The 13,650-nt window shown below is 36.4% G+C and overlaps 1 protein-coding gene across 1 annotated transcript in view; it reads left to right on the top strand.

The window, feature by feature from the left end:
• The first annotated feature begins 9,414 nt into the window (after nt 1–9,414).
• Nucleotides 9,415–13,650, top strand: part of tenm4 (teneurin transmembrane protein 4) — a 288,429-nt gene continuing 284,193 nt past the window's right edge. The window contains exon 1 of the mRNA XM_047391839.1: nt 9,415–9,836. The gene's annotated coding sequence lies outside the window, so the exon portion shown is untranslated. The remainder of the gene's footprint in view (nt 9,837–13,650) is intronic.

Below are 13,650 nucleotides of genomic sequence, written 5' to 3'. Positions count from 1 at the left end.
GTTAGATGAATAATAAATCTTTGCTGTTTGTTAAAGTGTATGTTGAATATTAACAGTTTATCCAAATATCTATTGTTCTGTGTTTCTATTGTTTGTCAGTTGGCAAAACTGAAGTTTTATCCCATGTATTAAGCATTTTGTTTTACGGTAGATACGAAGAATAAATCAGAAATCAAGTTGATTTCATCTTAAGTGTTAAAACTTTAACTTTTTTTTATATGTACTACCTCATAAAACAAAAATTAAAAATGTATTTTTTACCAATATAGCCATCAATAAGTGCAAAAACATGAAACTTTGTAAAAGTGCAAAACAGCAGAAAATCTGAAATGTATTTTATTATATATTATTTATATAAAAACATATTCAGGTTTCCCAGCAAAGACATAAATAAATACAAAAAACAGGAGCATGAGATTATTTTCCTAAATTTCTAGAGCAAATTTAAACAACCATATAAGTGTTGCACAATGTCAAAATAACACAACAGGTAAATATAGGTATATTCAATATCTTAAAGTATAATGTGTATATATTTGTATATACAATACAACCAATTATTAACAAAAACAAGATGATAAAATAATAAAAGTAGGGAAACTGAAAGCATATTTTCAGCTGTGCACCCATAGCTCTTATGTGGGGTGGAAGGCTGGGCAACGTCCAAAAAAGCTTGATCTCGTCTCATTTAAAGTCTAATTTTAGGCACAAACAGGTGCAAATGGCTGGGTGACCAACCGGATTTCAGGTTTTGGTCACACTGATTGGACAATGATTTCATTGAATTTAGTTGAATTCAGTTTAATTAAATATATTATAAGTTCAGTTCATTTGCATTTAGTTCAGCTTAGTTTAGCTTAATTCAATTCTGTTAAATTCAGTTTGATTAATTTTAGTTCAGTTAAATTCATTTTAGATTATTTTAGTTCAATTCTGTTTTGTGTAATTCAGTATGTTCCAGCTCGAATCAATTTAGTTTAGACCAAATTACTTTACTTAACTTCTGATTAGGACAGTTCAATTCACTTTGATTCCGTTTTATTTAAATTAGATAGACTGATCAGTTTAGTTCTGTTTGATTCATTTCATTTCATTTCAATTCAATTTGAAATTAATTTGAGTTCCTTTCAGTTTATGTCTGTTTAATTTAGTTGTTTTCACATGGATTCATTTCAGTTTGATTCAGTTCATATCAGATCAAATCAGATCAACTTCAATTCAGTTCAATTCAGCTCAGTTTATCTACAGGGCAGCAATTCATGACAAATCATATCTTAACGTGCTTTTCATAACAATCCGGTTCAATTTTGATCAGTCCAGTTAGTCCAATAAAATATTGTATATCCCACACATATTCAATTCCATACTTTCTAAATCAATCGTGATCATAATACAGAACAATAAATTACCCAACTACCCCATAATTTTTCGGAGAAGGTGTTTTTGTTTTTCTTCCGCAACCTCTTCTTTGATCATCAAAGTAGTTTTAAATAGATAAAGATCAGGCATCTGGTACATTGCTCAACTTTCCAAAATATTGACAATCTTGTCTGTTTAAGCAGTATAGTAAAAAATGAAAACAAACTTTAAAATGTTTTTTCATTTTGTTTGAGAACATCATATATCAGTTCTTTTTGGGGACCAGCATATTACCTCTTGAAGAAGTAATTGATGAATCAACTCAAAATAATATAGTTCAAAATTTATCTCTGTAGCAGAACTGACACATAGTACTGTTAATTATGCTACAATTAATGTTCTTATTCACAAGCCGTAAAGCAACAGCCATCACAGCTTTGACACTGATGCACTGTGAAACGACCAAAACATCCTCCACACTTCCAATCACCCGGGCTCACTTCATTAGCAAATCTGTGGTCCTCAGACCCTCACCAGGAATGGTTCATCAAACATCTGAGCATCAAAACACCCCTTAATTAGGTCTGCAACTCTTCGCCTGAGTGGATATTTTTTGGGGGTTCTTTTCACAGACATCAGGTTCCATAGGCTTCCTGGCTTGAATGGGTGTTTCCTTACGCACTGAGTCTAAATGAGGAAGAAAGTATTTAATTAATAATTTTAGATTGAGGTAATTAAGATCATTAGCCATTAAGTCGTGCTGATCTTCTGAATATGGAGCTGAAATATAAACAGAAGCTAATAATAGTGACTCAAAAAGTCAATAAAAAATGATATTTGAAAATGAGTAAGCTTTGAATTAAATTTAGGTGTCATTCAAGCCCATTTACTTCAAAGTGTTGTTAAATTCGAAATCATTACAGAAAAATTATATATTATGTTTGTTGTTTGATTCTCAGCATGATTCAATACCCCTGCTGTGAGAGAATGGCATTACTGAATATCAACAGCCTTTTATCACAGCATATGCATTAAAAGACATTTCTTTTTGATACAAAATGCTTTAAGAGCAACAAACAAATATTTTTCAGACCTTTGTTTCCCTAAAAATGTTTGGCTGTGGTAGATACTGTGGCGTATGAGAAAATAAATGTCGGTCACATTTGACAGCATTGTGCTTATTAACAACTGAGAATTCCATGTTTTAAGGGATTAAAAGAGAAAGAGGAAAATAAGACAGGGAGTGGTGGCACAGCATTGCCAAGCATTCCATAATTAGGGATTTTATGAGCCATATAATCTGAGTCACTGCACCAAGCCTGGATCCAAAAGCTAACACATTCAATATTTATTTGAACAACTTCCTCAGAACTACTACAGTATGTTTTTTTAAAAGAAGAATATATATATATATATATATATATATATATATATATATATATTGCATATTTCGTCTCTTTCCATCTGTTCAGCATGTTTGGATGATAATGAGACGATGGTGATTATGGAAGCAGACAGCCATGGACAGTTACACTACATGACTGTTGACGCAGTGAACAGGTAATTGTATTTCCATCTGGAGGGCTGATTAAGAATAAGCTTTGTGGCTGGTAGATGAGGACAACTGTTGGTATAGTTTTCTGTATGTTCCCTTTTTTATTGATTAAATTAGCATTCAGCAAAGCATCAAAGTCTTACATTAGAATATCATGATATGTTGGAATGTTTAATTTATTTTGATACATATACATAAACATCCTGAATGCCAGAGGTTTAATAAAACTTTAAATAATTTTGATGTCTCAAAGATGCCCCTGATCTTAATCAGGAGAGTTGGACGGCATATTATATATTTCTTACTTGGTGCGGGATTGTTACTGACACAGGGGAGGTATTGGTGGCTGAACCAGTTGATGGAAACATAAGTAATTTTGGGAAAAAGTTGTACTTCCTTAAACTTGTCTGATCTCCTGTTAGCATTTTTACTGTGGGAGGACAGATTAACGTGAGTTATAAATTGAGATGATGTGTAGGACTAGGTATGAGCTATTATAAAAAAGGGGAGTTTCCAGGTGAGCATTGCAAATGTGGCCAGAGGATCTGGAAGATGATCTGATGGAGGCACAAAGGAAGGAATGTATTAGCACAAAAGACAAGAAGTAAGCAACAATCAATCACTGAATGTACAACCAGAATGAGCACTGAAGTACTGTAATCAAAACAGACAATCAGGCACCACATGGGAGTCTCACTGGCCATCACATTCCCACTTCATGATGCTTTCACCATCATGTTTCACAATGTTGACAGTGAGCTCACGGTGACACAGTGCAGTGTCATTTTTCTGCTGCACATACCAGTTTGCATACAGGCCAAAAAATTTGATTTTGGTGTCATCTGACCAAAGCACCTTCTTCCATATGTTCAGCTCTTTCAGAATAGCCAGATTTGTTAAGTGCGCGACTAATAGTTGTCCCATTGATAGATTTTCGTATTTGAGCTGCAGGTCTCTGCATATCATCCAGGCATACCACAGGGATCCGGGATACTTCTCTGATTAATCCTCGCCTTACCTACTATGTCAATTTAGTTCTAAGGTCTCTCTTGGTAAGTTTACAGATGTGCCATACTCTTTTCAGTTTTGGGTGGCAGAATGAGCACTGCTCAGTGAGATATTCAAAACTTAGGATTTGTATTTGTAAAAATTTTGAAAACCATGTGTCCTTCACCGTCCTCTTCACAATTATGCACTACTTTGTGTTGGTAAGATCAAAACCCAATAAAATATATTGAAGTTTATTTTTATAGCATGACAAAATGGTTCATTAGGCGTGAATGCATTTAGCAAGGTACTGTATCTCCCATTTGCTGCAGCATTGGCTTAATTTTTGTTCACTTTATTAATACATTTTATTATACAATTCTGAAAAACGGCTTTAAAGAACAAACCTTTTCTTTATTTTGGAGGCATACAAAATAAGTAACCCTTCACTGACATGTCACATTTCACATTAACATCAAACATATTAGCATACAGTTGTTATTTACACTCCCAGCATTCGCAGAGCAAAATCAACATTTATTTGAAGTTATGCCTAAGGCAGCCTGGCACATGTAAGTCTGGTGTTTGCTTTCTTTTAGTTCAGTGTTTGGTCTAAACCGACTCCTGAGGGAAATGGCTACCTCTTTATCTACTTAGTGCTCCTCTATGTGTGCTGGCTCAATTTCTCCCTGCCAGTTGGTTTGTTGCTGTGCTGTAAAGTCCTTACAGATTTCCAAAATAATAATAATGACCTCAGTAATGCTTTAAAATGAATTCAGACTTAGAAGAGTTTCTGAAAGTCATGGCATTTTTTTTTTTATTATAAGACGTTAACCTGAAATTGAGGTTTGCTTGTGCTGGGATGGAAATTTCTGTATCTTGAAGTTCACATTTTAGGGCTTTTACATACGTTGACTTGATGTATAATGTTCTGTATGCCATAAATTCTGATTGATGGCTGGCGACAGACTACCACTGTGAGCCATCAATTTATTTCTCAAACATTGGCTGGCAGGAAAATTGGTGTGTAGCCATTGAATTACAGCCCACCACCTGCAAACATGGGCCTGAATGCAGCAGCTCTCCCAACCGAAATGGGCCCCTTTCCTCTTGTTGCCTGGGTCAATGGCAAATCTCACATTCACACAACGACACAACCCACAATGCCAGGCCGGTCTTCGGTTTTACATCTGAAAGCATATTTAAACTTTTCACTCATTCACTCGCAGCCTCGTGAGCAGTGAGACTCTGAGCCTGGCCAGGATTAGCTTTTTGGCAGACAATGTGGTGAATAAAGGCCACACATGGCCCCTCTCTTATTCTCTGGGTGACCAAACACACTTCCAGGGCCAGGAACCCTTGACCAGTCTTTTTAACACAGAAGAAACTAGAAGTTATGGATGAGTATATAGGAGAGGATTTAGGTTTAAGAGGCTGACCTGACATTGGACATATGGTGTTCTCGTTAACCTGTGTTGCAATCACAGTTTGCAGGAAAAACAGTTTGCAGATCTTTACAATGGACTTTGTCGGCGTTTAAGACTCAAACCTAACAGCATTTGAATGCTAGGACATACACTTGTCAGGATTTTGGAAAAGTTAATATTTGTTAGACATCTCATTTTAAAATGATTTTGAAGTTCGTTCATCCTTCCGAAAAACCTTGAGTAGAAATATACAGAGGTGATTACCAAACACTTCTATTGAACCTTTTATTAAGGAAGAGAAAGACACTTTTTAGCAATATTTAAAATGCTGAAATCATAGTCATTGCATTCCCATTAAAACACAGTGTAAGCCTCACATTTTTTATAACATTTGGAGGGAATAACTGAATGTTGGAATAAACTGTATTAAGTCTTTGCTTAAAGAATCAAAAGTGTAAACCTTGTGTTTTGAAATTGGCTCAATAAGACCACTTAGAAAAAGAACAACAGTATTTGGTCATCTTCAAAGATGAGATTAGCCAGCCCTAAATTATGCAAATTAAGCCTCTGTTTAGGACCACTGACCAGCAGAGGGTCTCCATGTGCCTTTAATTTCTCACACAATACACCAACGTCTCAGAACGTGTTTTACTGTTTTACTGTCAGTTTTTTTATGTCAGGAATGAGCCAATTTTTTATTCACTTTTTAAAAACATTCTGAGTTGTTCTAATAAATCAAGAAAACAATTTAACACTTAAAACACTTGACAAGTGTACTACTTGAAACACACAAATAAAAATTTTCAGTCTGATAATTAGTTGTAGGTGTTGGTTGTTTTCCAGTATCAAGGTTTTTGATAGTCATGGTTTCAACACAGCTAAAATGTTCGATGGTACCGTTTTCACCTGCTTTTAGAATTTCCGAATTTCTAACTTTCTCATAAGATGCCTACGGAGCCCGCGAGGGGACATGGGGGAATTGTTTATTTTGCGCCCCCACGCCATACTTTTGCGTTCGCTCGCAAAAGTTGTTAATCGCCTTGAGAAAGCTGTGCATTTTGGAACAGCATCACATTTGAGAAACTGCTCACAAAACAAACAGCACTGATATGACATTGATATGGTTTATTTGTCATATGCAAGTTAACATGCAGTCAACAATGCGATTAAATGCTTAGTATAAAAAGAACCGTTCAAATCACTATAAAAACAAAAGCACTTATAGCGTGCAAAAAAAGTACACATCATGCAACAGCATTAAGCAAATAAAGGGACACAGATGTGGAAAGCTCAGTATTATTGTCCAGAGTTCAGCTTGTGGATAATAAGTGTCTTTAAGTCTGATTGAAGATCCTTTTATTTAAGGCCAATTTCAAAATAAAACTCAATAAATCTCAAAAACGGGTGTAGTGTTGGTTCCATTTTTGCAGTTATCTGGTTTGGAAACTATCCCACAAACTATTGCGAGATAACGCAAAGACTATTTTGTGAGAATGCAAAAGTATTGCGTGGGGACGCAAACGTATTGCGAGCGAACAAACTGGATCCCCTGCATGATGTTGCTTCTTTGTGCTGAGGTTTTTTTTTGCAATCTCAAACTGTAACCTGCTAAGGGTGAAGTGTGAAATATGATTTTTTTCCTTCTTCTTACCTAATGTGGTCTCTTTTCTCATCTACCTAAATGTGTGATTTCATTATTTTTCATAGATTTTCAGATTTCTCAGAAGGATTACCAGTGAAAGCCAAATATTATTAGTATTTGAAAATTTGGGCTAAAGCTGTTTTTACTCCAAGGACCAGAGAATTTTAGATTTCTTAAAAGGATTGTATTACAACGATATCATACCAGTGACAGCCAAACATTATTAGTATTTAAAAAGTTTGGACTAAAACTGTTTTATACCAGTGACCCAGCTTGTTTGAATGATGGGACAACAACTGCCTCATACCAGTAACCTCAAGGATTAATATTATAATTTTTCTTCTAGAAAGATTGGATTAGAACCAGCTCTTACCAGTAAACTCCCAAGGCTTCTTAGTGTCATTTGATTTGTTTTTCTGTGTTTGATTTTCTATATCATTGTAATGTTTTTCCTCATGTACAGCGCTTTGAGTGCCTTGTTGCTGAAAAGCGCTATATAAATAAATTTGACTTGACAAAAGTATTGCGTGGGAACACAAAATGAAAAAATTCTCCCATGTCTCCTCGCGGGCTCCATAGATTCCTGTGAGAAAGTGCTGTTGGTACCAAAGTTTTCTGGAGCTGTATGAACGGTAAAGCAGTTGTGTCCTTGCCCCGCAGGTTGCTCAGCTAACTTAAAGAGGATTCCTGCACTTCCCCTTTTCTTACATGAAAGACAACTGAGCTGTTTGAAAATATTCCTATTTCTCAAAAACATGGAAAATCTTGGTATGGAAAATAAAGGAGTGCCACCTATCACCATTCCTCTGTTATAAAACCACAGTTAAAATGTATATTTATCTGCTTAATAAGCATGTTTACTCAACAATTTCTAATTTTAGAGGGTGTTTATAGTATATTTGAAATTCTGATGAAATGTTTGTCATTGTGACATCATAAAACTGAGACCACATCTTCATGTTAGGGCTTTGATTTAAAACTGAAAAAGGAGCAATTATTCAAACTTTGAGTGTAATATTTTTAAAAAAGATTATTACAGTTATAATGATGTTTTTGTTTTGAATTTGACACATTTTAGATTTTAGCAAACATTTAAGAAAGAAACCCACTGAGCTTAGTCAAACGGTTTTTAGGAGCAAATTGTGTGGAATGTTATACCAGTCAGTCAGTCAGTCAGTCAGTCAGTCAGTCAGACAGTCATTTTCTACCACTTCTTCCATAGTGCGTCGCAGGGAAGCTGGTGCCTATCTCCAGCAATCTATGGGCCTGTCCATCGCAGGACAGGGAATTTTATACCTTTTTACTGTTCTGCTCTTTAGTGAGTAACAAAAGTATGGTTAAAATAAAACAAATTGGTTTGTTATTTAAGCTATCTGCCAGCCTGCAGTTACATGCTTAACATACATGCCACTTAGCTTCCACAACACGAGTGTCTGTGATTTTGCAAACAACTGAAAGTAAGGGAAAAGTCTTTTATGCTACTGGCAGCCAGTGTGCAGCAAAATATGGGGGAGAGCATTGCTGTGCAACTAAATGCTCTGTAAACCTTCTCCTGGCATTTTATTAAAAGGATTTTAAACCATAGGAGCAGTATGATTGAAAATTTCCACCAGCTTTTGAAACCCCAACCAAGAACATCAGTATTTTCACAGTTATTCACAAATATTTCCAAACAGCTTAATTAATTTTTCCTTTAGAGTGAGGAAAATGTATAGGAGCCATCCTTCAGCCTGCTGATAGGCAGTGCTCATCAACATATGGGTGAGGGCAGTGCTATTACAGTACTTTGTGCTCCATACAGAAAACTCCAGTCCTGATGGACCAATCTCAGTGAAGCAAGTTTAGACCTAAGAAATGACGAGCATGATAGCAGTTTTAAAAAATTAACTTTTGAAAACATATGTATAACTTGGTTCATGCCTGCTCCTTAGTTACACTAAAACAATTAAAAAGGATGGTGGTTGGTGGTTCTACCAGAAAGTGGGCTCCCAAATCAAATCCTGCTTAAGGTCCCATTAAACGCCTGGCCGGCCCTGCCTATATTGTGCTTGTGTGGTTGTAACATCTATTATTTTATCATCTATAATAATTGCCAAGCCCTGTTTCTTTTATCGTTGCCCTTAAACGTTTTGCTTTGTGCAACTCATTATTCATTTTTCTGAAAAAGAAAACCATGTATTTGCTTATTTCGAGGGGAATCCTATTAATAATAATGCGCTCAAGGTTAATATCACAAAGTCACCCCCTAAACTCTGAAATCCCCCTTACAGGATTATTACAGATATCTCAAAAAAAATAAAAATAAAACAGGGCGGATATTTGGACGCTTTTACCGAAGGGGGCGACCACGCACGGTGTCTCACTCATCCCCTCTACAAACTCGTAATTGTAAATCGTGAGAGGGGAATGGGAGTGGGGGACCACGCAGCTCACCATTTCCCAGCGTATCGGCTGGTGTGACACTTTATCTCTCTCTGCCGTGTTTGAGGGGTTATCTCACATATTTCCCCGGGAGGATTTCCACGGCGGTTCAGTCAGGGCTGTGCTTGTTAATGGGCGTCTTGGACGGCTGCCTTTTCCTCGTCCATGTGTGCCCCTCTGAGTGCGCTGTGAGCAGCAGCAGGAGCAGTAGGAGCAGGAGTAGAGGCAGAGGCAGCAGCACCTTGGAAGCGCAGAAGGAAGGAGGGGGACTGCTTTCTGCCGTGCCGTGCCGTGGCGTGCTTAGTGGAAATACGCTCGCCTACTTTGGTTACTATCAAAACCAATCGGAGGGAAGAAGAGGGACACGAACTAAAAGACGGTCTCAGACTCATTTTGTGAATTGTTAACGGGACAGGCCTGCTACGGTGGACATGTCTTCAGAATGGTAAGGTTATATTTCAGCGTAATTTTTGCCAGTGTAGCATGCATCACGCAGCATGAACGGATAAGTACAGTAATGCGGGACGCCGCGGTGATCAGTCGCAGCACAGACAGTGGATGTTGTTCTTACACAGCGGGTTTGTGTAGGGCTTGCATGCATCTGTCCCCGTTATATCCCGGGCTTCGTGCAGGGCGCAGTGCGTTACCTGCGACTCGGCTTTAGAAAAGGTTCACAACCCGCCTTAACACTATCGCTCAGTGCGGATCTAGAGGCTGGTGCATGGGAGATCAAAAAGTCCTTGTAAAAATGAGTGGTTGCACCATGTCCTATGTGATGTAAAATAAGTGAATAAATAAATGAGGATGGCGAGTGAGAATCAGTTAAAAAAAATTAGGCATTAGATTAGACCGTATAACCCACCTTGTGTTTTGTATCAGCCTCTCTGAGCAGGTTGCGACATTATAATACCAGATATGCACCGATCAATCGATCGGAGCTCGGAATCTGCCGATATTTCTTGATCTGTATGCCAAACACAGAAATCATTTTATATTTTTATTCATTAAATGCATCAAAATGTAAAATTTCCATCATTTGTTATCATAACACATTAGTCAGCAGCATGTACTTTGATGCACTTCTTTTGAGTTTAATAAAACCAGAGTAACTAATGCCCAAAGGGAGATAATCTATTAATTCCTTAATATTTTGTTCAATTTAAGCAAATTTTTATCTTATTAATGTTTTATAGTCCCTAATATATATATATAATCCTATCCTAAGGATATATATAGTCCTTAATAGATCAAAATTTGAATTCGTCAGTCATACTCCAAATAAAATTGGAAAAGGTTACCAGCCTTGAAAAGTTATTTTTGGAATGAGCAAAACGACACATAGATGAATATATACATTTTGTATTAGTATTATTTACATTTACAGTAATATTTACATTCCTTTGCACATGTAACCATTAGAATCAAACCAATTTTTTATTGATCCCTGGTTCTTAACAAATGATTGACAAGTCACATACTGAAAACAAATATTTTTCCCTCCTATTCATTCAGTGCATCTAGGAAAACTAGGAACTTCTTACTTCTGTCTAAAAACATTAACACCCTGTATTTTGATTGACTTTTTGTTTTTTCTTTTTTACTAGCTAAACATGAGATTAAGTTATTGGCCAGGGAAAACTTGATTGGTAGCTACATACTTTTCAGTATTTTTCATTTCTATTTAATGCTTGCATCTAAAACTATTGACCTTTTTAGTTTTTCAACCATATTTTTATTTCATTTTATTGGTGGGTTCCTATTAGATACCAAACGGGTTTGTCTTGGCCAATATTGATTTTGGATTTTCTTTCAAGCCTTACCCGACAATCCCAATTTTGACCGATTGCCATTTTTTCCTCTTTAGAATTAATTCATTTATTACAAAAAATATTCTCTATAGTTTTTGGATATAGTAGTTTTAAATCCAGCAACATGTTTGTTGAATTACAAGATCAAAGTATATGTACCAAAGCTTTATAAAATATTTAATAAGCTCAAACATTTACTAAAAAAGTACATGCTGTTGGTTGATGCATTAACCTCATGCTACTCAACAACTAGGAAAAAAGCACTTTTTTAGTATTTAACCTGCTAATTACTGATCAGAGCCAATTAAGGGAAAATTAGCTGGTCCAATTTCTGGGTGTTTCATTAGTGCATGTCTTGTTCCTGTTTAACTGTTCTGTTGCATTCAGTGTGATAGCAGCACCACTTTCTGGATTGTGTATGCTCCTTCTAAAAAAGAGGCCTATAGGGATAGCTGATAGTTTCACTGCAGCAGCATAATAATAATAATATGAATAAAATTCATGAACAGATCTGCCTACAAGAAACGTTGCGGTTTTCAATAAATCAGAAGAACCTGTAGCCATAGCCTTTATATAATTAAAGTCATAAGAAATTCAGTGCTGAATTTATTATAATTCGACTGGACTTTTTATTGTTAATTTATGAGGGGGAAAGCAGTTAAAACTGCTTTATCACAGGGGGTCACAATCCAACCAATCAAATTAAATGAAATAAACTAAGACAACTCATATGCATAATGTTGTTCGCACAGATATTTGAGACCAGGGTAGTGAGAGGCAAGAGGGGGACCCCTGGGAGTCGTTTTTGGGGCCCAACACAAAGCATAAATCAGTGCTGTACTCAGATTTAGCAAGTTGTAAGATTTGCACACAAGCTTACACACGCCTCTCAGCATAGTGGTGTAATAGTAGGAGGGCTGATCATAGATTACGCCTTGATCCAACATGAAAATCATATTTGGATTGAGGTTTTTTCTTAGAATTAGTAAACTGAATAAGTAAAATCAACCAGCCTCTACTGAAAATAGTAACAGATTTCAAAACAGTTTCACTTTGATTGGCTAAAAAAAAAAAAAATCACTGAAAAATCTGATTTATATTTGCTATTCACTAAATACATAAAATCTATAAACTGCCACAATTTTCAGTCAATAAATGCACCAAGAAATAGTGTGTAATTTAATGCACTTTTTATTTATTTAATAAAGGTTAGGGACATATGCTTTGATGAATAAATGGGGATAATCTTGCGATTACTCTATTTTCTATTAAATTCAAAATTACTACCTCTGTTAAAGACCTTATGTGTTATAGTCCTTTGGGGAAAAAAATCATAATCAGCAGACTATATCTCAAAGAAAAACATAAAGCCGTTGATACCTTTGGATTTTACTTTTGTTTTACCTTTCCCACATTTTTTCTATTTCAGAGGTGGGTTTCATCGGAGATGTACCAATCACACTTTTCTTGACTGTTACAGATTTCAGATATTCTTTGGATTTGTTGGACTGCCTCCATCAAACATCTTGTAGCATTTATTCTGTTATGTGTTACAGAAAAGAAAATTAGAAAATTGGTATCAGATGGAAGAAGCCAGATCGGTGGATCTCGAAATGTTTTATTATTAGTTTAAAAAAATACAGCGTTTTACAAAGGGAAAGGTTACTGCAGATATATCTTGCAATGATAGACAAGTTTTACCTGGACACCCAGATGTAAGATGCCCAAAGAAAGGGTTAGTGGGTGTGTGTTTGAATTCACAAGTGCCCCCATTGGCTATATTGGGGGAGGTTTGGGGGGCATGACCTCAGATATTAGAGGTTAAATCCTGGGAAAGCCATAGGCCCTCAATCCTCTGTGGTGAGTGTTTGGTGGAAGCATCAAATGAGAAGCCTGAAGTTGTTAGGTCCCCTCGAGGTTAACCTTTGCAGAACAAGGCTGCATTCTCCCTCTTGTCTTTGTCGTGCTGATGAGCTCCGAGAAGCCGCCTCAGCACCAGTTCTCCCTGCATGATAAGTGGGGGAACGGCCCAGCCTTTGTAGTCACAAATGAAAAATCTGTTGCTCGTCTTTTCACCTTAGCTGCTGTGTCGCTGTGAGCACAAATACATGGTGCATATAGTAAGGCAACATGCATGCTGCAGTCGGACCTTGTTATATTCCATAAACGATTGCTGTGTTTGAGCTCATGCTGTACAAGGGCAGACAGATGACAGGGAAGAAACAATGAAATGCTTCTCCCTTCTTCCTGGAGCTTCTTGGGGGATACTGTGTATTTGAAGTAATAATTGTTATGAGAACTGTACAGTCATCTGGGGAGGCGCTGGCTGTGTGTGGGGACTGGATACAGTGGATGATGAAAAGAATGTTATCCTTGATTAGTTGGAAGAGAATAAGAATGATAAACAGCTTTCATTTGCCTTACAGAACAGATAACCTTAAAATTAATCTC

The sequence above is a fragment of the Girardinichthys multiradiatus genome, chromosome 18 (assembly GCF_021462225.1).
Source record: "Girardinichthys multiradiatus isolate DD_20200921_A chromosome 18, DD_fGirMul_XY1, whole genome shotgun sequence".
Classification (NCBI taxonomy): domain Eukaryota; kingdom Metazoa; phylum Chordata; class Actinopteri; order Cyprinodontiformes; family Goodeidae; genus Girardinichthys; species Girardinichthys multiradiatus.
The sequence above is the reverse complement of the archived record's forward strand: the minus strand, read 5'-3'. Positions and strand labels throughout refer to the sequence as shown.